The sequence below is a fragment of the Emydura macquarii genome, unplaced genomic scaffold (genome assembly GCF_026122565.2).
Source record: "Emydura macquarii macquarii isolate MOO-44397 ecotype Brisbane River unplaced genomic scaffold, CSIRO-AGI_Emac_v2 contig_1644, whole genome shotgun sequence".
NCBI lineage: Eukaryota > Metazoa > Chordata > Testudines > Chelidae > Emydura > Emydura macquarii.
In genome coordinates, this window is record NW_027131781.1 from 20,109,014 (window position 1) to 20,133,345 (window position 24,332).

A 24,332-nucleotide genomic window follows, 5' to 3' on the forward strand; every position below is an offset into this window, starting at 1 on the left:
CCCCACTGCATTAGCCAACAAGTACAGGGGATGGAGTCAAAGATCTGCCTCTCCCTGTCCACCTGCTTTGGGAAAGCAATAAGGCAGCACACAGAATCTGCATGCTTCCACACGTCCAGATCCACAGTCCAAGTAGCCTGCAGAGGAGTTTAAGGAGAGTTCTTACTCCCCCTTACTCCCTAGCATGGGCAGAGTCCAAATCCTGTCTGGTTCAGTCTAGCCCTTAACCATCAGTGACATGATTTTCTATAGTTACTATCAGAATTTTTTTTTTTAAATCATTGCTTCTGCCCCAAACCCTTTTTAATGGGCTAAATTCTGTTTACCTCAGTTTTCCCTCAGGCACAACTCCCACAGAAGTCATTTGGCTAAATCCTGAAGTCCTTTGTTGATTTCAAAAGCAGTTTTGCCTGAGTGAGGACGGAAGAAACACAAGCAAGGATCCAAAGATTTAGTGCTTGGTTTTTCATTTTTTGTAAATGCAGCTGAAATAGAAAAACCTTTTACAGGCTGAAATATTTCGAGAGAGCAGAGCACAGGGCAGCAAAAAGATCAGAGAGTTCTAATCTGGGGTATTATTGCATAGATAATTGGGACACATGGGAAAATTTAGGGTATGGCTACACTGCCGCAGGGAAGTGTGATTCCCAGTGTGGACAGATAGACTTGTGTTAGCTCAGCTCAAGCTAGTGTGCTAAAATAGCGGTATGGCCTAGCTGCCTGTGTCTGAGCTTGCCCAAAATCTTGGGTCTGATCTTGGGCAGCTAGTCCAAGCCACCAACAGAGCCACAACATCCACTCTGCTATTTTTAGAAGGCTAACTCAAGCTGAGCATGTCTGTCTACCTGTGCTGGGAATCACCCCTCCCAGCTGCAGTGTAGACATACCTTAGAGGAATTCCAATTGGATACACTACTTAGGAAAAGTAGGATGTTGCATTGCCATTATTTTAAGGAACATGTCTGAAGACATGCAACCACCAAAGGAAACCACCTTACGTTAAACCGGACAGTAATGAAATTGGGTTTTTGTCACAATCACTTTACTCAGGGCCTTTGGTTCTTTTCCATGCTAAAATGGGGAGACATGCCACTAATCACTTTGCTCGACTGAAAGCAGAGAACTCCTTGTGTGGCAGGAACCTCCTAAGCCAGAAGCACCCTGAATTAGCTCAAGTGTTAAAATGCTTATCTTTCAGGGGTAATTCTGGTAACTGAATCTTCCGTACTGCATACAATTCATAAGGCTTGACCATATAACTCTTTTGTGTTGCATGGAATGTATCTTTGACACCTGACCCCTATTTTAAACTGGCTGTATATTTAAGGACGACTATAAATGCTTTAAGGAAGCCTGGTCATCATCTCCTTGTAAATGAAGGAGAAACCAAGCTCATAGTGAACCTGCATCTTTAACTTCTCTACTTATTATAATTGCACAGTAACAAGTGTCATTCATCACAGCTTGAAAATCTTGTGCAAAATAATTGCATGATTAATTTAGCCTTTTTATTTAGGGAGAAGGGAGAATCAGTTTTGCCTGAGTTAAAGTAATGGGACAACTGATTCAGGACTTCAGGATTTAGTCATAAGTGCTTAAATAACTCTAGAGCAGCTAGCATAGAAATATCATTTTATGCTCGCCAGCTGAAAACTTTTATTAGTCGTAGTCTGGGATTCAAGAGTTAGTTTGTTTGGCACTTTGAAAGTGTAAAGAGTCATGTAAGAGCTAAGTAATATCAGTAATTATTGTTGTATTGTATCTGAGTAGAACATTTCAGGTATCAAGTTGGTGAGTTTATGAATTCACTCAAGTATGAAAAAGGCATGGATATTTCACTGGAAATACCTTGGAGCAAAACAAAATAGATATGTAGATGCTGAAAAATAATCTGTCAAATGATGGCTGACAGACACTATCGAGCTTAGTGGCTTGGGATGAAACTAGTCAGATATTATTCAGAGAAATTACTTGGCTAATCTTGTTGTTCTTCATTGGTTAAGTTATTCAATGACTGAGTTGAGGAGATATTTGACCAGCTCTCCTCTGGACACTTACTCTGTTATTTCACTCCTATTCCTGGGCCTTTTCTTTCCCTCCTTGAGATGTAGCATCTCTTGTCCTCTCATTTCATTGTCTTGATCTCATTCTCTTCTCACCTTGTGCCATTTTCCAGCCCATCTCTCTATTTCTTTCCCCTACAGGTATTCCACTTTTCTTTCATTCCCTCCAACTCACACCTCGCCTCTTCTTGTAACTGCCACCTTCTTGTCTAACACCATCTCTGCCTCCCTTTCCAGTTTGCCCAGCTCTTTCTCTCTCTCTCTATTACTATGCACCCTCTTCCATTTTCCTGGAGCCTTCCTTTTTCCCCTCATTCACTCTCTGCTCCTGCCTCCCTCCCCCAGTCTCTTCTACTCTTACCTTGTAATTCCTCTTGGCCGGCACAGCCTCAACTTTGCAAGACTCCAAGGCATGAGCAGAGGAAATTCTGCTGGGCTAATGCCTGCCTTTTCTGTCTGTGCTCTGGTCCAAAATGCAGCAGAAATGCCACAGTTAGACTTTGTGGGGAAGGGAAAAGGCAGTGGAGGACAAGCACTGAAGAACTGTTGTACTTGTTTCTCACTGAGTGTGGAAGTAGGGGATGCAATATGGGCAGCTAGGGGTTGATAGCTCCAGAGACAGATTCACTGCCTACACCTTCGTGTAGTGGAGAAGTAGCTAGAAACAACCAATACATCTGCACATACTCAGCAGTAACAGCTGCAGCCCACTTGGATAGGTGCCCCAGACCTCACTGGTTGAGGGAAGGCATCCGCCTTTATTCCCATTTAGTTCAAGTTATTAAAGCCCCTCTGATTTGGTTTTGTTTCCCAGAAGAGACTTTGGCTCCTCATGGGGAGCCAACATGAGGAGAGAAAAGCAAGAAATAAAAGAAATAGTGAAGATAATTCTGAGAGACAGGCTTGGAAATTGTTATGACCTGTGTGTAATAAGATGGCTTAGCAGCAGCAGGCTGATTCAGCAAAAAAGTGTCTGGCTTCTGCACTGAGGTTTGTGCTGAATCAAGCCCTGCATTTTTTTCAGTTAAATCTGTGGACCAGCTTATTTAAATTTTAAATACCAAAGTGCATTATATACGGTCAGAAATAAAGTGCCAGCTCATCTTTTAAACTGAATCGATCCATACGCCAATAAAACTATTAAATTGTGCATAGGCCAAGCCTCAAAGTCTTTAATTAAGGCCGAGTGCTGCAACTAATCAATGAGAGTTTTGTCTGCGTAGCCTGCAGGATCACCCTTGTATTATTATTAACCTGTTCGCTGACACACACAGGCTAAGGGTCAGTCTTGTTAGATGTAAAACATTGGAAGAAAAGAAAGCAATATCAAACCAGAGATTAAGTTGTTACATGTAGGGTGAAATTCACCCTGGCAGAGAGTGCAGGCACAGACCCTCTGCATCATTTAAGTCTGAGTTCAGCTCTTTGCACAGGGATGAATTTCATCCTGAAAGGATATGATGCATTGATGCAGCAGTTGTTAGGCTTGAGTAGGCTTGCATAGGCCAGCCTAATAAATAGATGCTGGCGGCCCAGTCAAGGTAAGCTACTAAGGCTAAAGTCAGTGATTCCATACGTGAATCCTCTCCCACCACTTTAAAACATTCCTAGCCAAAGATCAGTAAAATCCCATTTATTAGCACACACTATGGATAGTTGCTTTCCATTCATTTTTTTCCTTGCATGTGTCTCTCCAGACACACAAACAAGATGCAAAAGTCTAATTTTTCTGAAGTTCCAACAGCACAGACACTATTTTACAATGAGCAGCAAAGTACATCACAAAATAGCTGACTGCAAATCATTTCAAGATCTTACAAAACAGATCACAAAATAGGTTTGACTTTCCCTAACGTGCATATCTGTTTAACTAACTTACCTAAAAATACAGCCCTACACACGGTATTTGCCAAGCTCTGACAGCCCACGCTACGAACATTTGTGAAAACACTCGTCTTCTAAACCTCAAACTTTTTCATAAGCTTCTAGCAGCTAACAATGGATGCCTCTAAGCTTTTCATTTGCTAAACACTCTCTTACAAAAAATCTTGAATGACGTTCAGAATTAGGTACATCTACATGCAAACAGCATTTTGGTGGCAGCAACTGAGTTTAATTTGAATCTATGCTCTAGGTACACTTTTTTCTTCAACTCATTCAGCTAGAGCACTCTCTCATTCACAGTTAGCTGATATACCCTGATTAAACTTGAGACCAGTTCCACCACAAAATTCAATGTGTTTGCTCCTGGACTTTTTACAGAAGTGAGACTCTGGCTAAAGGACTAGGCTCCACGTAATCTCTTATTACAATGATGCCTGTATCTCTGTGATCCCTTAGCTCATTTCAATGTTTCAACACTTATTTGATATTTCTCTGACAAAACTCCCACTACCTTGTACGCTTTACTAAGATTTTCACAAGCAGAGCATTTGCTTTATATCAGGCTCTCAAAGGCACTGCTGATCTCTACTGCAGGTGTTGGAAGTCAGCTATAATCAAAGCTGACTGTTCGGAGTGTTTTTATAAATATCCCCATTTTCCTCAAAAACCTATCACATCCCAAAGTACTAATGGCATCTAAACATACTAGGGGTCAAGAAACTCCAAAGAAGTCCCTGAAGCATAACTTAACTTTATTTGATAGAGGGGCTTCTGCACAGAGAGACATAGAATTAAGGGGAGAAGGTTCTTACCAGGGTCCATTCTGTGGCGATCAGTCTGTTGAGGGAGCTGAAGAGAAAAGATGCACAGCGTCAGCTCCCAGTACAATGAGGCCTTTTTCACCCATCACTATGCCATTGAAGCAACCGTGCGTGTATCAATTGCCTCAAGACATATTTCTCAAATACTGCCTGAGTTATGTATCCCCAGTAGCAACTAACAACATAAGAAACTACGGACCACAGAAGAAAGGACCACAGAAGCCCCTATAGGGGCTGCCTAAGGCAGAAACTCCATTTGTGATAAGTGGATTAACTGCTTCCTCTGCACTCACCTGCAGTTTTGTTGGATAACAACTCCTCAGCCTAGCCAACGAGCCTCTTTCTTCCAACAGCCACAGAGAATGCAGAGGATTCAACGGCCACATATTGCCTAAATGTTAAATGCTCTGATTTTGTTGTAGTTTGTATCCAGGTATCTTTTATTATTATTTCTATTTCACTTGCAGCACATACAATTTAATCCTTGATCCAAATTCATTGTCCTCATTCTAACCATGAGCCATCTTCTAGAATACCATTTGGTGGTCTATTGAAAACTAATCTGATCACCTACAGAATCATACTTACTATGTACTGCAGTTGCATAACATTTATTTATTTATTTCCTGGGGATTTCCAGATGGAGCTACTCCACTAATTTAGTTCAAATCCAGGGTGTGTTTATACCAAGGCCTATTTTACCACATATCCCTTGGAAGTGAGGGTTAACTTGCCACCCGTGCAAAAATCACCTCTCATAAGATAACTAACTGATTTCTTATTATCTTGCAACAAGCTCTGATCTATTATTATTGCACATTGTTAAACCCTAAGTGCTGCCTCTCCAACTCTACTTCCTCAGCCTTATGCCAGCCTGAAAAGTTACTCTGTTATTTAAGGGCAGCGGAAGTTTTGTCTAAGGAGGCAATGCAGGACTTTAGGGCCTTATTCTACCCTCACAAGTTTCACACGGGTTCAATTCCATTGATGTCAGAGAGATCAGAATCAGACCTGAATCTGTAAATACTGCAATAATAATCTAAGGCAGTACACAGCAGCTGCTGTCAAAAGGAGATGTGCTCTGGAAATTGCCTGCCGCATTGTCCCTTTACACTTTTGTTATTTTTATAACAACTCAGTGCTGGCATGTAAACAATGCCAGAAAATAATTTTCTTTATAAATATCTTTAATTGAAAACAGCTTTCCTAAACGAAAGCAAATTGTATGCAGAAGAGATGCTTCAGGGTTATTAACAAAAGGGTGTTTGGGTCTAAATTAGAAACGTAGAAAGTGTACAAGTATTCCTTGTTCTTTTTCCTGATTTCTTCAGATTAAACTGTTAACAGAAGACACGTTCTTCTATTAAGCCAAAGCAAATAGACAGTATTGCCAACTTTCACAATTTTATCATAAGTTTCATATTTGGAGTTTTTTTTAAAGTCCCAGTTGCTGGATTCATGTGAATACATGACAATCTCAGCTTTCATTTAGAAAAGGTTTCTCGTGCTCAGGGTGATAAAGAAAACCTGATTCTGATTAGATTTGAGGATACTCCACTGCCCCGTCTTCTCTTTGGCCTTCTCTATTCCATGCGCACCGCCTGGCAGTACCAGGAGTGCAGTTGCGCCTGGCTCTTCTTCAAGAAGGTTCAATGGAAGGCCATTGCTTATCTATGCAAGGACCAAGCACATTCTAGCTTTCAATAGCACAACTTTTTTTAAACATCAAAAATAGCTTAGCCCTCAGTAAACACTAGCTATCTGCAAATTTAAAACAAAAAAAAAGTAAAAAAAGTATTAAAAGTAAATCACTGTTGCTTAACAATAACAAAGAACCCTTAAAATGCTATGGGCTTGATCCATCAAATCTTGATTGCTGTTAGTATTCCTGGCTCATATGAATAATCCCATTTGAAAGTAACAAAACTGCTCCCATGATTAACGTCCAGCAGCATTTGCAGATCAGACCTTATGTGTTTTGCCATTCTAGAATTAAAAGATTGAGGTTTCTAATGAACCAGACAAAATATTCAGGATTCATAAAGGTGCGTTAAGTTATTTAACGTTTTATGTTGGGCATAGAATTTTGTGTAACAGAAAAAAAGTGAAAATTTTAAAAATGTAAATAGCACAGCCATTTCAAAGTATTTTGAACCTAACAGAATGTATGAGATCATATAAAAGACTAACTGCCTGTCCAAATTCACCACTAAAGTCATTGAAATTAACATTGTTTATTGTGTACTGAAAGAAAAACAGCTGCTCCCTTCTTGTGTAAGATGAGGCTAGTTACAAGCTGTATTGACCACCTTATAATTAAACTATTTCATCACTCATTTGTACTGTTGGTGAGATTTAGAGAGAGAGCCCACATTGGTGTGATGTTCCTTAAAGTACTTTTATCAGCATGATTTGGGGATGACCACACTATTTATGAATGGCAACATTTTCTTTAGACATTGTAGTTATGTTATAATTGTAGAGCTCTTGGTCCTTCAGTTCTTAAAGAGGACCAGGGTATGTTCTGGACTTCTTATTTCTTCCTGTATCATTATACTACAGACATTATCCTAGTTGAAAGGAAAATCAGATACTTGATTGCCAAATTAATTGGAGTTGGCCAGATGTGGAAATTGGATTTTCAGCTGTACAGAGCTTGAGTTCCAAAAATAATGCACCAGTTGTATTCTTCCAGCAAGGCAAGCTACTGCACCCCAGTAATATTTGATGTAAAGGCGCCAAAGCCTAAGCTACTACTACGACTGAATTATGAGAAAATAATCCCTACTAGACCTGACTAGAATTTTTTCAACAAAATGCTTTTCTTGGAATTTGCTGATTTATGAAAAGTAAATGTTCCACAGGACCATGTCAATTTCAGCAAAATTCCACCAGAAACCAGACAGGTTTTTGAGGGAACCCTGCCAGGGAAGGAGGTTTTTGTTGGAAACCTGCCTGGTTTCCTGCCAGCTCACCCACCTGGTGGACTGATGGGGAGCTGAGAGTCTGGGGGCTTGTCTTCACTTAACTCCGAGATTCGGCGGCAGTCGACCAGAGTTACGCAAGCTATGCAAAAAACTTGCGTAACTCCCATTGACTTCTCTGCTTCTCTTCTGCGCACCGTCTTCACTGCACTGTGCCAACAGAAACAGCATCGATGCAGTGCCACACTACTTGGGGAGGTGGTCTTAATATGTCGATTTCTGGATGGACTGAGCAGGTCTTCACTGACTGCTCAATCGATCCAGAGAAGTCGATCTGACGGCGGCAAATTTGCCGCCATCAGTGAAGACATAGCCTGGGATCCCAGAAAGCCCAAGCTTGCATTTTCTGGGCAGCATGTCTGATGAGTCAGGAAGCCCTGGGAGTTCCACGCATCCCACCTCCCAGGTTTGCAGCACCTTGACAGTGCGGGCTCTTAGGGTCCCTGGCTCTGGAGAAGTCCATTATGCAGACTGCCTCTGGAGACTCTTAGAAAGCAATTTTCTAGCCTTCCTGATGGCAGAGAAACTCTTGAAAATGTGACCTAATACCATAGAAACCAGTGAATATAAACAGCCCAAAATAGATGGGGTTTTTTTTAATCTCATGATTTTTAAACCAAACTCATGATTTTTTGGAGGCGGGTGCTGATTTTTAACAGCTTGGTTTGGCAATACGTCATCCGTACTAATTCAACTCAAGTTACTGATAAGACTCCAAGTTAGCATGGGATAAAGAAAATGACAGCATGAAGTTAGTAATTGTTTCCTGTTTTCTTCTGTGCAATAAAAATCCTCATTGACTTATGGACAACACAAAAGTTATGCTTTTAAAACTGGTTATGAGTCAGAATTCACACTGCTCACCCATGTATAGAACAAGTTTTGACTCTAGGGTTGAGGAAAAATTACCGCTTTAGAGAAGAGAGAAAAAGTTAAGTGAAGGAATCTTATTTTTTGAGTCAGTTTACTTGCCTCAGCCACAGAACGAGAAGTGTGGGATCCCTCTCTAGCCCTTATGCATGAAATGTTGGAGGGATCTGCACATTTCTTTAATATTCTGTAATGTCTAGTATTATGGGCTACAGGGAATTTAATGATTTCATCATAAACCTTCGTTACTGTTAGTTATCATCACAAAACAACCACACAATTTATAATCTTTGCTAGTTCCCTGCACAGCTGTCAAATCCTGATCTCTAAAACACCTTGTTCTTTCAATCTTAGAACTTTCTTGAGCAACGTGCCTGAATCCAGCCAGAATTTGTTCTTTATTATAACCAGTAGCATGTTTTTTAAAAAGGAAATAAAGCCTCACCTAGGTAGGAAATACATCCCTCTTCTATGTGTGCCATCTCATGTTTGAATACACATAGTAAATCCAATGGCTTATTTGTAGTCATCGCCTTCTGCTCAAGCTAAAAAACTTTCCCTCAGTATTAACTATTTTGCAAGAAAGACATCTCTCTGCTCTCATGACTTTTCTGCCAGATTAATCACCTCTTCACCTTTGCAACTGTTATTAAATGAGAATCAACAGCGAGCTAATTTCACATGAGGCAGTCAATTCCAAGGAAAGTCTAAGCCATCTGGAAGGGATGTGAGAGAATTCTTGCCACTTAGCTTCAGCAAATCCCCATATGCTCCTTAGTTCTCTCCTTTTTGCAAAACGGGAAAAGTGACAAAACACCACAATAATATTTTCTGCATCAAAGCCCATTTCTCCACAGCATATTGTGTTGTGCTGTGAAGTACATGACCTACTTTGTTTACTTCACTTTATCTGGTCATAGTAGGATAGGACTATTGTTATAACTATAATTTATGCTGGCATTGCTTGCACGGTAAAAGTGAAAGCACTTCTTCAATGGCCCCAGATACGGCTGCTCTCATTAAATATGGGTCACCTGAAGAGCTCTGCGGAGCACGACTCCAGACCACTAGGTCAGCCCTGTTTTCTTTTTAACACTTGATTCATAAGGTGATAGAAGTGATACTTAGTGACATTGAAAATATGTAGCATATAATGATGCTGACTGCTGCTCATGTTCTGTCCAGGGATAAATTAAATGAATTGAAATGTAAAGGCCCACTCTGAACCTTCGAGGAAAACTTGATCCAAGTCTTAAAAGATCATATATTTTAACTTATTTTTTAACAATTATTTTATTTTAACCTCTCTGCTTCCTGGTTTCAGCCCAGGTGAAAGAAGATATTCTGAAAAAAATGCAAGAAATTGGCTGTTTTCATTCCTCCCCCAAGAATACCATGAATCTTATTAGTAAGCCTGCTTTCTTGATATGTCCAGTCTGAGTTTCAGAGCAAAGAGGTTCACATAAGTATCCATTCCAAAGTGAGACTCCACATCACAGGAGATTCAAAAGTCACTAGACTTTGAGAGACATTTTCCAGACCCTGGAAGGAGGAAGGCAGCAGTAGTAACAGCCGCAGACAGTATTTTCTAATTCTTCTCTTTTGATACACAAAAGACATTACTAAGATGGTGACTGGAGGCTGTTTTGCATGGTGGTAGGTTGGGTCTGGTGCTATATTGGAACGTTTGCCAGTAGGAAAAACCCTGTCCTCATGAATTTTACAAAAAGCAAAATAGTGAACACTTTTAAGAAAAGTTTTTCACCACTTTCACATAATTCTTCTGGCAATGAATATTTCATTTCCTCACCCATTTGAGCACTATCTGTGACAGGAGCACCAATTCTCTATTGCGGCTGATGATAGAAAAATGGCTATTTGAAAAATGTCTGCTGAATGAATGCAAAACACTTATTAGAAAATATCTTTACAAGAGTGGTCAGAGATCAGAGATAATAAAGGTCTAATTCCAATGAGCCTTGACCTTAGTAAAAGGCCAAATGTAGTGCAGGCAATAGGCTTGATCTGAAGCCTAATGAAGTTACTGGAAGTTTTTTGTATTGACATCAGTGGGCTTTGAATCAGACTCTAAATGCTGTAAAAGTATATGAAAGCAAGCCTGATGATTGGGTAGGAGAAAGGATAGATGATAACACTATCAGCCATTAGGCATTTGGGAATAATATATTTTTAATCCAGATATCTAGTCTTGTTTTTTTATTGTTGTCACTGGTAGAAAATTGAACAGAAATATTGTCTCACTCAGGTCACCATTCCCAGTGGCTGGCCAGTAAGATTCAGTAGCTTTCACTTTCAACTGCCCCGGAGTCTTGCAAGAATATATTCCTTTCTTTCCTTTTACAAGCTTGTGCCCATCCCTATCTCCAATTTACAGTCTCAGAACTCTGCCCAGGATTTGTTCCTTGTTAACACAAATTACTGTTATACAGAAAACTGAAGTTTGGATAATTTGGACATAATGGAATATTTTGCCTAAATCAAGTCAGCTTAACAGTCTGTAGACCATGGCTAGCATTAGCTAAGGCCAGGGCTTCTTGCAGATGGCCCTCTTTTCCTCTCACAGCTGAGTCCCTTCTTTCCCCAGCTAGAGATCTCAGACACTGCATTATGAATGCAGGTGTTTCTGTTGTTTGTAAATATTTATTATATAGGACATAATACAGTCCTCAAAAAATACAAGGTTGCACTCAATGATACTCTATCACCCACTAGCAAGTTGTGAAGAGTTCTTTGATCCAAATTATTAAAGTCCTTCTTTGTGTGTTGTATTACTGGAACAATGTGTCTGAGCTGACTTTATCACCCTGTCTACTGACTGGTTAGAGTCAAACAGAGTAGGTGCAACGTATGTCTCCTGATCAGGAGTTTTGCAGTCTGAACTCCTCTTCCTGCTTCTCACTTGACCTGCTGTCCATCTCCCTCTGACCCCGCCTTTGACTCGTGTAAAATTTCACACTAGTTGTATTTTTTAATATTGTTTATTTCACACAGTTCACAAAACTGGGGTTTCCTTCAGCCCCATCTTGTGAAATCATTTGAAAAAGATCTAAGGGAAGTTGAGCAAGCTGAAAGGAAATAGGCTGTCAACACGTACTACTTCTGGGGGTACTGCTACCCTGCCACGCATACAAAATATCTCCCACTAAAGTCAATAGGAGTTACATATTTTCCACAGTGAGGGAAGATGCATCTTTCTATTGTCAACGACTCTTTTGCATAGCTGATTGAGTCTCTATCACTGTCCTGAATTTCTTTCTTAAATAATTCACAGTACAGCACATTTTACCAACATCATTCAACTAAGTTAACATTAGCACCAGCAGTCAGAACACAGGCCCAATACTGATTCCACTGAAATCAAAGATGTTATTAATTATGGCTAGGATTTTCAAAAGAGCCTAAAGGAGTTAGGCACTCAACTCCCATTTAAATTCAATGAGTTGGGCATCTAATTCTGTTAAAATTTCCCAGTTTATGTTACCAGCAAAATATGGGCAGCATTTTTTCCCCTTCCTAATGTGTTCTAGTCATCTGAGCAAGTTGTGGCCCTAGCCCCTGGCAAAGCTTATCTGTGGCTGAGAAGATCTGCGAGCAACATTTCCTGTCCATTAGGTTTTTTTGGCATCCTTTTCCTATACTGTATATTTCAAATTATAATGGAAAAACCATATCAACTATACATATTTTCATAGTTTAAAGAGTATGCTTTCCCTCCCCCAAGCTATATAGAACTATAATGTTGATAATATAGATGTTCATTTATTCTTGGGTGGGTTTTTTGGGGGTTTTTTTTTTTTTTTTTTGGAGAAGGAGGAGGAGGAGGAATGGATTGACACGTTGTATGAGAAGTGAAATCTCTTTATGCTGAAGTTAAGCTACACTCCAATGAATCAACAAAACACTGAGTTGCCTGCTAGATTTTCTCTATACCATAAATCACAAAATATTGCAACTATATCCAAGGGGGTTTAATTATGTGAACATAAGTCACTGAAGGGACTATATTGGTGATTTAAGGAAAACCCTTCTGAGAGTAAGGAGGAGTGGGTTTTTCTCTTTCAGTTTTTGCCCAGCGGCATCATACTCAAATAATCTACTTGTACAAAAGTAATGAAGAAGCCGCAAAGTAGTTTTGCTTGATTCCCTAACAGACATCTGCAAAACTACCTAGGCTTATGTCAACTTCTTTTGACATGCTCATATAGTGTATATGCCGGTCTTTTTCATCATTAAATAAAATATGGCCAAACCTTGTACAACATCAAGTGGGCATATTAGAGCCAAGCGTAGCTGAAGAGCTGTGGGTCTGTTGAATGAGATAAAGCAAAGCAGCAAGGATGCCTTAGAAGTAGACCTAGGCAAACATTTTTGGACAAATTATTACAAATGAAAAACGGCTGTTTATTTAGAAATGAATAATTTTCATGCTTTTTTAAATTTCTTTCTACATTATCCAGTTTGATGAAAACCTCTGCAGACTTAAAAAAAAAAAAAAGAAGAAGCAGTAGCGTGTTTCTTTTGAATTTGTGTGTGTGAAATACCATTTACCAATCAGCTCTTTGGAGATGGGCTCTGCACCCCACTGCAGAGAAAGTCTTACTGGTAGGTTTCCATTGCTCATCTGGGGAAGGGTGAAATGCTGGCACACCAGTAGAATGAGTACATGTAGAGCAGAGTTGCTGGGACGCTAATCTTCCTAGGGACTGTGCAGAAAGCCTTGCCCACTACACCTACCCAGAGGCTGTAGCAGCAGCAGCTGAGAATTCCATCTTCTCCTACTGCCACTGTAATTCCCATGAGCAAATCCCTTTCAGTCAGGCTTTGTTCTCAGAATCAAGATTTGAGCCAAAGTGAATAACTTTACAGCATCTTACTCAGTGTTAGGCTCCTCGCGCAGCTGGCTCTAGGTTTGTATATCATGCCCATCACGGTGGTATCTGAGTACAATGGTGATAGTGAGAGATGACAAGGAATTTTTTTAAAGGCAAAATAGGAAAATAGGGAAAGAACGGGGAAAAAAGCAATTTCCAGGTAAAGTCATTTCCTTATTTGCATTTATGTTTGACATTCTAATCTGTTTTACAGCAACTCTCAAGAATATAATTTGTTGACTCTGGTCTTTTTTTTTTTTTTTTTTTTAAACTTTGTCTTTTCAGAAGAATTGATAATAAAGGCCCAAAACATGTGCTTTCTAGGATAATAGAACTCTTAAATATAGTCTTGCATGTATGCTAGTGCTGGCCTGATAAAGGAGTATTTTAAATGGATGTTGAATTTGAAAGAGCTTTTTACTAGACTGTTCTGTTCTATATAGGTTCTGATAATGCCTCCATCACTGTATTATCTAAGCACCTTCCCACAGTACGTTATATGGCTATTTTTGTCTTTTTGTTTCATTACTTTACTCTGTGTCAGTCACCGACCATCAAAGCAGATCATGTAAAGCTTGAACATTAAATTTGTTACAGACTGAACCAAATGATTAATCACTCTTTGGTTTTTTATCATCAACAAAGGTTGTTTTAATGAATCACTGCAGCTCACACAATAACCGATGCATAAATAATTGTAGGTCACACACTGAAACTAACACAAAAACCACAAAAGTTACCATTTCAAAGAAAGATTAAGTTTGTGCTTTGGCTTCCAATTGACATTATCAACAGGTATAAATTATGAAGTGGTTTAAATGTCACCAAAATGTCTATTCCTTAAACCAGGGTACTGAATTTACAACACTTAAATATTGAAGCACTACATATTTCATAATCAAATTGCATTTATCTTTTGAGAAGGGAACAGTTCAATTATGTATGGATATACATGCTTGAAAACAACTGGAATTGAACACAATTTCCTTTTGCCAGTGTAAAATGTGAATGGATTTCCTTTAGAAATATTACACCAGAGAAAATATTATCCTGTTTGCAAGGTGATTTGCATTAAACTGACATGAATCAAAAATGTTCTGTCATATAGGTACTTAATATGCATCACCACTAAGTGGATTTAAATAGAGTAAGTATGTATTTTAGCTTCTGTATCTTTCATATAATAAAGGATAGTGTTAATAAAATATTTAAGCATACAAAAACATAGCTTGTCAAAGCCAGAGTGAAGAAACCCACAACTTAAAAAAATATGCCTTTGTAAGTTAGCTCTTTGGGTCAGGAACAATGTGTTCTCACATGTTTGAACTGTGTTCAGCACACCATGGACATTTAATAAATAATCATAATGACTGGCAGTTTCAAAGGGGCCTTAGGGAGTTAGTCATTAAAAAATCCCAGACAATAACCTTTGTTCATTTCCAGATGTGTTAGTTTTCCAGGCTTGACATATTTGGAAGACTTTTTTCCCCCATTCATTGATTCCACTATAGTTACAGTGATGTGATTTTTTTAACCCTTGAGAAAAAAATGTTAGTAATTTGTATAAAGTAAATACTGCATAGGAATCTGCTTTTGTAAACAAGACAGCATGGTCCAGTGGATAGGGCATTAGGGAAGAAGTCAGAAATCCTGGGGTGATATTCTGATCCCACTGACGTTCAGGCCCAGTGGAAGTTTTGCCACTGACTTTGGTGGGTGCAGGATTTCATCCCTGGATTCTGCTTCCAGGTCTGCCACTGATATGCTGCATGACTTTGGACACTTTTCCTTTATATGCCTCAATTTCCTGTCTTACTCTTCTCTGTCTATTTAGATAGTAAACTCTTCAGAGTAGGGATTGTTTTCCACTGTGAGTCCATACAGAGACTATTACAATGGCACCCCAATCTCAGTTGGAAGGTCTAGACACTACAGTTAAAGAAATATTATTCATTAATAATTCTACAGTCCTGCAAAAAAACCCACTAAATTCAAAACTTGATGCTAAGTGTTCTAGGAAAGAGAAACCAATCTATACTTTATTTACATTTTAAATATCATCTATCGTAATACTAATTTATAGAATCACAGGATTTATTCTAACACTGCAGGTAACATCTCCAGCACACACAGGCAGGAGTTGACTTCCTACTAAGCTAGGGTGACCAGATGTCCTGATTTTATAGGGACAAGTCTCCATATTTGGGGCTTTTTCTTATATGGGCACCTATTATTCCCTTACCTCCGTCCTGATTTTTCTCACTTGCTATCTGGTCACCCTATACTAACCCCTCCCCAAAAATAAATCATATACAACAATATAACAACTTACAAGACAACTTCAGTGTCACCCACCCGTGCTGGGAGAATTTGCCCTCCTTTTACAGCCTGCCCTGACCTTGGCATTTTCAGGTGGCTACCCTAGGCACAGACGGGTCACAGGACCATCCAAATTGCCTCCTCTGGTTGCCTGACATCCTGGAGGGCCCCTGCTGGGGAGCTGAGGATGAGCTAGGGGGCTGATTTCTTCTTTTAAACCCCCTATTCCTATCCTTATTCCTATAGAGTTGAAAAGGCCTGGGCGGAGGGCTTGGCTGCTGCTGCGCCTGGGGCCGTGACTGACGCCTGGAAAACTAAGGTGTGTAAAGGCCCAGGGAGCGAAACATGTCCCTGGAGTCCTTCAGACCGTGCAACTTTGCATTGGTCTGGTCGGAGAATAGGGCCGACCCATCAAAGGGGAGGTCCTGAATAGACTGCTGCACCTCCTGGGACAGGCCCGAGGATTGCAGCCACGAGCACCTTCTCATACAGATAGGGGAGGCTATGGTCCTGCCCGCCGAGTCAGCAGCATCACAAGATGTCTGGAGCGCTGCCCTAGCTACTGTGGTTCCTTCCTCCATGCCTGCTGAGATTGCAGCAGCCCTGATAACGGGCTACCCTTGGGCATGGATTGACTGTTTCCTCCCACTGTTAAAAGGCAGAATTAATGATTCATTTTGAAGTCTTTTGTTTTGTTAAAAGCAGGGACATTGCTCCTGTGTCAGCAGAAGGCTTTCCCATGAATGAAAGCTGACAGCTGAAACTCACTAAGAGAGCTGAAATCGCTAAAGGAACTGGGAAACTCAAAGAGGCTGACTACCAGCAGAGGGGACTCGGTGAGGCCCGAAGGCAGCAGAAGTCAGCAGAGGGGACTCGGCGAGGCCTAGAGGCAGCAGGAACAGAGGGGACTCGGCGAGGCCCGGAGGCAGTGGGAGCCCAGAGGGAGCCTGTAGGTAGTGGAGCCAGCAGCAGAGGGGGGGCCTGCAGGCAGCAGAGGGGACCAATCAAGCCCACATCTGGCAGGCAGCAGGAGTCAGCAGAGGGGACTGGCAGAGCCCCACAACCAAGAAGTCAGTAGGGCAGAGGAAAGCAAGAAGTGAGAGGTGAAGGACACGCCCCACGTACTCTGGGGTGGGGTGGGTTTGGTTCATTGTGTTCATGAATTCTGTTTGCACTGTTTTCCCAAACCAGTGCTATGTTACTTCCTTTTATTTAAAAGGTTTACTTTCTACACTCAGCCTCTGTGCTTGCGAGAGGGGAAGCATTGCCTTTTGGGGGTGCCCAGGGGATAGTTTGTGATTTCCCAGGTGTCTGGGTGGGGGCTCAAGGTGATTTGGTGTTGTATCATTGACAGGAACCCCTAGATATAGAACCCGGCCCTTTGCTGCTGCCGGCTCTGTCTGGCAAAAAGGGTTACATTTGAAGATGTGGATGTTCATCCTGTGCCTGAGACACGTCAGGTAAGAAAAGTATTCCAAAAAATCTTCTAAAATGAAACATGCTCTCTCATGCTTAGTTCAAAGAGATGTGAAAGCCCTGTGGGCAATTGTCACTCCCAGTTTTGAGACAGATGAGGCATACAACAGGGAGACCAAATGAGAAGTGAAAAGGAAATGTATTTCTGAGGGAAAAGTCTCATAAAATGAAGGCTATCTTCTTAATGCATTAAACAAGAATATATGTGACAAAAGAATACAAGTCTTAAGAGTTTATTTTTTAGTTCACTTTGTGTGATTTTATTTATGTATTTTGCCAAGTGTAGGGGAGGAAAGTTTAAGATTTGAGAATATTTTTAAAAAATAACTATTAAAAGACAGACAAGATAGGTGAGGTAATATCTTTTATTTGATCAACTTCTGTTGGTGAGAGAGACAAGCTTACACAGAGCTCATCTTCAGGTGACCCACCTTGTGTCTCTACTATCCTGGGACCAACCTGGCTCCAACACTGCATACATACTAAAGACAAGGCTTTTTATTTAATAAAAAGCATCAGCTCTCCTGCATTAGGGGCCTGAACCATCCATTACTTAAGGGATTGGGGTTCAACCTCGTGCTCTGGCCTGATCAATTTGTTACCTACATGCTTCAAGTTCAGTCCTAATGATTTCACTGGGACTAGCGCATACTTAAACATGTACTTTGCAGGACTGGGGCCCAGAGTGCTTAACACCATGCAGAATCAAACCTTCATCCTTGAGTTTCACGAGACAACATGTGAGAGTAAGGGCTGCAGCACTTGGCCCAATGTTCATGTGGAGAAAAAAAGTCAGCTCTGTCCTTAGTCTACTTCTGGAACCCTATATCTGCACCGTTAAAATAAATATGAGCTTTGGCACAGGATCAAGCCCATAGTAAATCCTTTCAAAATTCAGGTTCCTTAAATTTATGTCTTTAAGCGCCCAAAGAGCTGCTAATTGTAATCAGGAACTCATTCATCATACTTCAACCAATATTCTAAACTGCTTACCACATTTCTCATTAAAACCTACTGTTTACAGGATAAGTGGGACAAATATATTGAAATCTATCTTATTTCCTGTCTAATTGGTTGGAGGATGCATTCCAGTCTTGAAAGACTTGTTCCTCAACTCTGTCTTAGCTCTCTATCTGGCCAAATTCTGCTTTCATTTACACTGGTGCCACTCCACTGAAATCAACATAATGCCACTAATGTAAATAAAAGCAGGGTTGGCCTCACTCTACCTGCCACTAGTCTATAGGACGTAGCTGACAAGTTAATATTTCATAGCTTTCGTGGTGATTTCAAGTGACATAATTTCTTGGTTTTGTATCTACTTCTGTGTTCACACTCATGTTCTTCTCCTTCTGGTGTACTGCTATGGTGACACAAGCATCCTCTGTTGTAATTCTTCACAAAGATCAAACCAAAGATTATATTAAAACAGACTGAAATCTAGAAATGTCTCTTTCCAGAAACAAACTGCTTTGACACACAAAGTTCTTGAGAAATAAAACTTCTATTTTCTTGGGGCCTCAGATTGTGGGACAGATTATCAACCGGTATAGATCTGCAAACAATATATCATTGCTCAGGATCTGGCCTGTAGACTCCCCTAAGTGGGAACTGTCCCCTAAAACAGGACATATATTCAGCTTGGGGGCAGTTAAATCATCATGCAGCAAGTTTGACAGACAACTAACTGCTAGAGAAAACAGAGATCAGAGGCAGAATTCAGTGATGGTCAAAAGTAAAACTGACCAACCGATTGCAAGATTTAGTCCAGTGAAGTTCACATAATTAAGGGATATATTTCCATTTAATAATGGGAATTAGCTACATAAAAATAAATAGCCCTATATGTACCTCTCCCCTGACCACCAATTGTGTTTAACCAATGTTAACTACTCCGATAATTATACACACCTCGGATAACCACAAGGAATTTTACCCCCACCACTGCCTCAACTGAAAACATGTGCTTGAAATATGTCTGGAGCCTCATGTCTATCCTCATCCAACACCTGTCTAAGAGTCTGATATAAATGCAATGGCTTTAGAAAGAGACTATTAAGGTATCCTAGTTTAGACCTATCTTTGTCTTGCACATTTCCAAAGATGAAGTACTCAAATAGATGTTTCCAACTCATCTTTTGCTAGACAAATGAAAACTAGATAATCCAAGAGTTCACTTATAAATATGCTAATTTAACTGTAGCATCTCTGACTGAATATAAGGAATTATCCAACTGAAAGTGAGTAGACCAGAGAACACTGAAGTCCCCAAAATGATTATAGCTAGGAGAAGGCAGTCTAATTAACGCAGCAACTTTAAAAGAGCATTGTGTTCATTTGGTAATTTAATTTTATGAAAAATTGAGGAGCTGATACATAGGATTTAATTGAAGAGTTAGCTCTTCCATCCCTTACTTGCTGGGTGAGAAAAAAAATCAATAATTAATTTTTGACATTCACAAATAGAAGCCTTATCTTTTTTTTGAGTCAGAGAGAAAGTTCCTATACATTTTGCTGCAGGAACAGGTGGTGTCAGCTTTCCATGCTTTAAAAAGGAGTCTTAAGTTGTGTTCCTGAAAAACCTGCTTAAAGGTATTTCTGAACTGACTGAACAGTCTGGAACACTTACCTGTGGAGATCTCCTGCTTACTGAGAACTGCAGAAATGCTGGCCATCCTTCTTAGTATGCCATACCAGCAGCAGTACCCTTCAAGCTCTCAGTGTCCTCAGGACAGAACAGTTATTCAGTCTGCTAAAAATCTGGCAGTGCAGAAATTCTATTCTTTTATGAGTCATAACAGGATTTCCCACTATTCATCCCTCTGCTGTATTTCCAAACAATCTTACATTTTGAACAACACATTTATCGCATTCTTTATTTGTTCTTTGAAACCCATCATCACATTAACTGTAAGAGGTAAGGATGCCATCAAAAAATAATCTACACAAAGTTATCCCAAGAAACCAGGACCAAAAGTTTCAAAAAGAAACTAGTTATTTTAGGTGCCTCAATTTGTGGGAGCTCAAATTCAAATACCTCAAAGTGATCTGACAGAAAGTGCTGAGAGTCACCCTCTAAAAATCACCCCCTTTAAAATTATCTCCAGCTGGGCACCAAAAATAACTAGTCATTTCTGAATATATAGGTCTCAATATCCATGGACCAGATTCTCAGCCAAGAGCAAGGGTTCTGAAACTGGCTGTCGTGACCTCAGGGGGTTGCGAGATTATTATGGGGGGAAAGGGGAGATCGCAAGCTGTCAGCCCCCATGCATGCTGGTAAGGGTGGCATGGCATGGGGGGCATTACTTTTGGGGGGGGGTGTTGGCAGAAGCCTGAAATATTTTCAAAGGAGGTCCCAGCAAAAAAAGTTTGAGAACCCCTGGCCTAGAGTCTCATTTCAGTTACATAGTAGATGGCAAAACTCCCATGGACTTTGATAGACCCTGAATTCAGTCACTGAAAATCAATAAAGAATTACAGCCTGATTTTGAAAAGTACCTCAATCAGGCCTGCAGCTTGGCAGACAGTTAGGAAACTAATTGTTAGCATTTGGACCTAAAATTAACTATGGATGCAAAATTGTGCCTGCAAAAATAGTAGCCATTTGTCAAGATCAGGTCCTTAGCCGGTAAGTGGTTGGGTTTTTTTAAGGTGCTAGTCTGAACACAAATGGATATGTAGAAGACAGATTTCTTACATCTAAAAGGTGTCCTCACCTCTGAGTGTGCCTGTGAAACACAAATAAATTTTAAAAAATCATGACAGTTGTCAAAAAAATCTTACCCTAAAAGGAGAGACGCCTGGGTGTGACATCTTGTGGTATTCTGAATATTCATAAACCTAATTATCCTCTTATAGCACTGGTATTATTCCAATAACTTAAATGGAGTTATTCCTGAATTGTACTTGTGTAAGTGGAAGGAGATTCAGGCCCTGTATATGTACTTACCTTTGAATATTGACAGGATGGAAATGTACTATACACTTATGAAGCTACTAGATGTAACATATGTTCCTAGATTTTTGTGGGTTAGATAAGTGGGACTTGGATCCAAGTCAACCCTGATTTTCTCCCATCTCTATCTGAAACAAACTGGCCAAACCTGGAATCATTTATCCAGATCCTTCATCCACCCAAATTTTGGTGCATTCATATAATTTCATGGACAGATAATGGTTTAATGAGTGAGATAATGGTTCAATGACATGTCACGGTTACGATGTTCTGAAATTGCCACTGGGGTCATGTTGCATGCTTTTATGCATTGCATTTATACAATTAATAGTTGTGCTTCAGAGATGAAAGGTGAGCTCAGTTCATTGGCAATTATGTGAAGAATATGGATCAGCAAATGCAGCTCCACTCCAGGATAAAAATGAACAAATGGAATCACATCAGTTTCTATTTTTATTGTGTTCTAAGTTTTCTCTTTGTTTAATAATGAGGGGGAGGAGAAATAAGCATCCAAGCAGGAGCCCCCATTTGCAGTTCAATGTTTCATTTGCTGTGCATTAGAAAACAGGATGACTGTTAATTTCTTCCAGTCTTATTTAAACTTTGCCACAGGACATCTGTTCTTGCGCGCATGAAGCTGTGTTATGTTATTAACACTTTGTATGCAGTCATTACAGGAACACAGAATCATTTTGAGAGAATGTTCCTAATCAAAAGTGTTATATATTGTGCTTTTCAAAATTTAAAATACCAACACAGCCTTGTCCTTTCATTACGGTGACAGCTGAATTGCTGTATCTATAATGAGTACAGTGAGAAGAAACCAGTTTTAGTACACTATGGATTACGGTGACAAACTAGGTACTGTATAGTTTATGTCAGAGATGAGACAAAACTGGAGCTGTTTCTGCAGTCACCTACCCCCCCAAATTTGGAGGATAAATGAGATCTGGATTCAATTCATTCTGACTAGAGAGAGTTTTGCTGCATCAAAATCAGCCCTAGTTATGGCCAATCTTTTTATGAAACAGATTGGCCAAAACTGGAACTACTAATCCAGACTCCTTTTTCCACTCAAATGTTGGTGAGTTTACATAACCGAGATCAAAATCAGCTTTGGTTTGTGGTTTGCAAAACCATAAGATGTCTAACCTGGTTCTGCAGAACCAAAAATACCTTCTTGTTTCACCCATTGCTAGTTTGTATCTCTAACCACATTCTGCCACACACCATTAAGTCTATGTAATCCTATATATTGACTATATTATGCAATTTACAATGTGCTCCGTTCTACTGTAGTCACACTTTACACATTTTCCACTTTATATACTTTTCTTGTTTTTTCAAAATATTTAAATCCATTTTTCTGTCAATACAGTGGACCAATTTCATCAGTGATATTACCTCATTGATGTCAATGGAGTTATATTAAGAATGCATTTTACTAGTCTGCTATATTTTATATATGGTAGTTTCCTCTTTTTTTCTATTTAAAGGGATTGTGAGCCAATAAAGTATCAGATTTAAACCCGGTATTATTCATACTGAGCCACATTTTCAAAAGAGCCTGATCCCTATACTCTATCTGTGTGCATGTGAATTTGCAGTACAACGTATGCACACAGAACATAGTATTTACCTGTGGAAAAACAATTTGTCCAGAATTGCAAATCATATTTTGAACATTAGGCTGATATATATTTTGTTTAATAATTTGAATAAATGTACTGAAAACATGTGTTTGCAGATTATACTAAAACTGAAGGCAGAGCAAATAATTAGGAATAATACAACCAGATTCCAAAAGACTTGGATCATTTAGATGACTGGGCCATGAGATTGCCGTGCAATTCGCTGAAGACAAATGTCAAATAATTTGACTAGGAGCCAGGAACCAAGGTTTGTGCTAAATGAAACAGACATCCAAAACACTGATCAGGAAAAATATATGGGCTTTATTCTAGACACACCATTGAAGTCATCAGGTCAGTGCACAGCGGCAGAAGAAGAAGAAGAAGAAAAAAAAAAGCCCAGGCCCTAGATCTATTTTTGCTCCAAAGCCATATTTCCATGTCTACAGTGTTGATTTGCACAAGCAGTAGTGGCAATTGCTCATGAAAAGTAGGCATGAAAAAAATCTGAGTGCAAAGATGTGCATGGACCTGGCACTTCACCTTTATGAAAATAAAGCTCAAGATTAAATCAGTTGTAGGAGAAAATACAAAATGAAAGCAATACCGTTGTATTAAAAAGCAACATATTAAAATCCTTTTTGTAAATGGAGTGCCTAAATGGCCATCATTCCACAAGATTAGATTGTGAATTCCTTGGTAGAGAGGCCAGATCTTATTCTGTGTTTTGCACAGCACCAACCATGCTATCAATGCTCCCCAAAAATAATAGAAAACTATTGCCTTGACTATGATATAGAACATGGCAACAAAGAAGACAGCAAGTCTGAAGAATCTGAGTTATCAGGGAAGTTAAAGATAGTTGGGCTTGTTCTTATTGTGTTAAAGGAAATTTTGAGCTCCCTCAAGAGCACTTTGTAACATTATGAAAGAGAATGGTAAAATTAATAATAATAAACTGCCCACACACTGACGAAAGACTCAAAAAAGGGCATATCTATTAAAAGTAAGGAAACAGAGTAAATAGGGAAGCCAGAAAGAAGTATTGATGGAACAGTGAATGGACTAAGTAATGAGGGAAATCATTTGATGTAACTGAAGCAAAGAGCAGAAGTATGTTCTAGAGACTAGATTTTCTGGAGCAGTAGGGGACTTGGGGTTCTGGAAGGATTCAGCTAGATCAAAAAAGGCAGAAGTACTTTGCTAGACTGTTCTGTCTCTTATGTGTGTATAATGTACAGGAACATTGGTCAGGAGGTGGATCCATGGTCAGAGTGAAGAATCCCATCCCAACCTATGGCAATTCAGTGGGTGGGAGAGGACACAGCTAATCATCCCAGATACTCATATGTGAGTGTACGTGTGTGTTACATTTTGTGGGAGGAGAGTCTGGTCTGCTGTCTATCCAGGACTGAAGTACCTTGAAGCCCACAC

The 24,332-nt window shown here is 39.7% G+C and overlaps 1 long non-coding RNA gene across 3 annotated transcripts in view; it reads right to left on the reverse strand.

The window, feature by feature from the left end:
• Positions 1 to 24,332, reverse strand: part of LOC137158174 (uncharacterized) — a 126,818-nt gene that overhangs the window by 90,619 nt on the left and 11,867 nt on the right. For 2 of the 3 annotated variants that reach the window (XR_010921315.1, XR_010921313.1), the window contains exon 2: positions 4,760 to 4,796. This is a non-coding gene — a long non-coding RNA (uncharacterized lncRNA). Of the gene's footprint in view, positions 1 to 2,424; positions 2,518 to 4,759; positions 4,797 to 24,332 lie in introns of those variants that run through there. The other variant, XR_010921316.1, reaches the window with a different exon arrangement.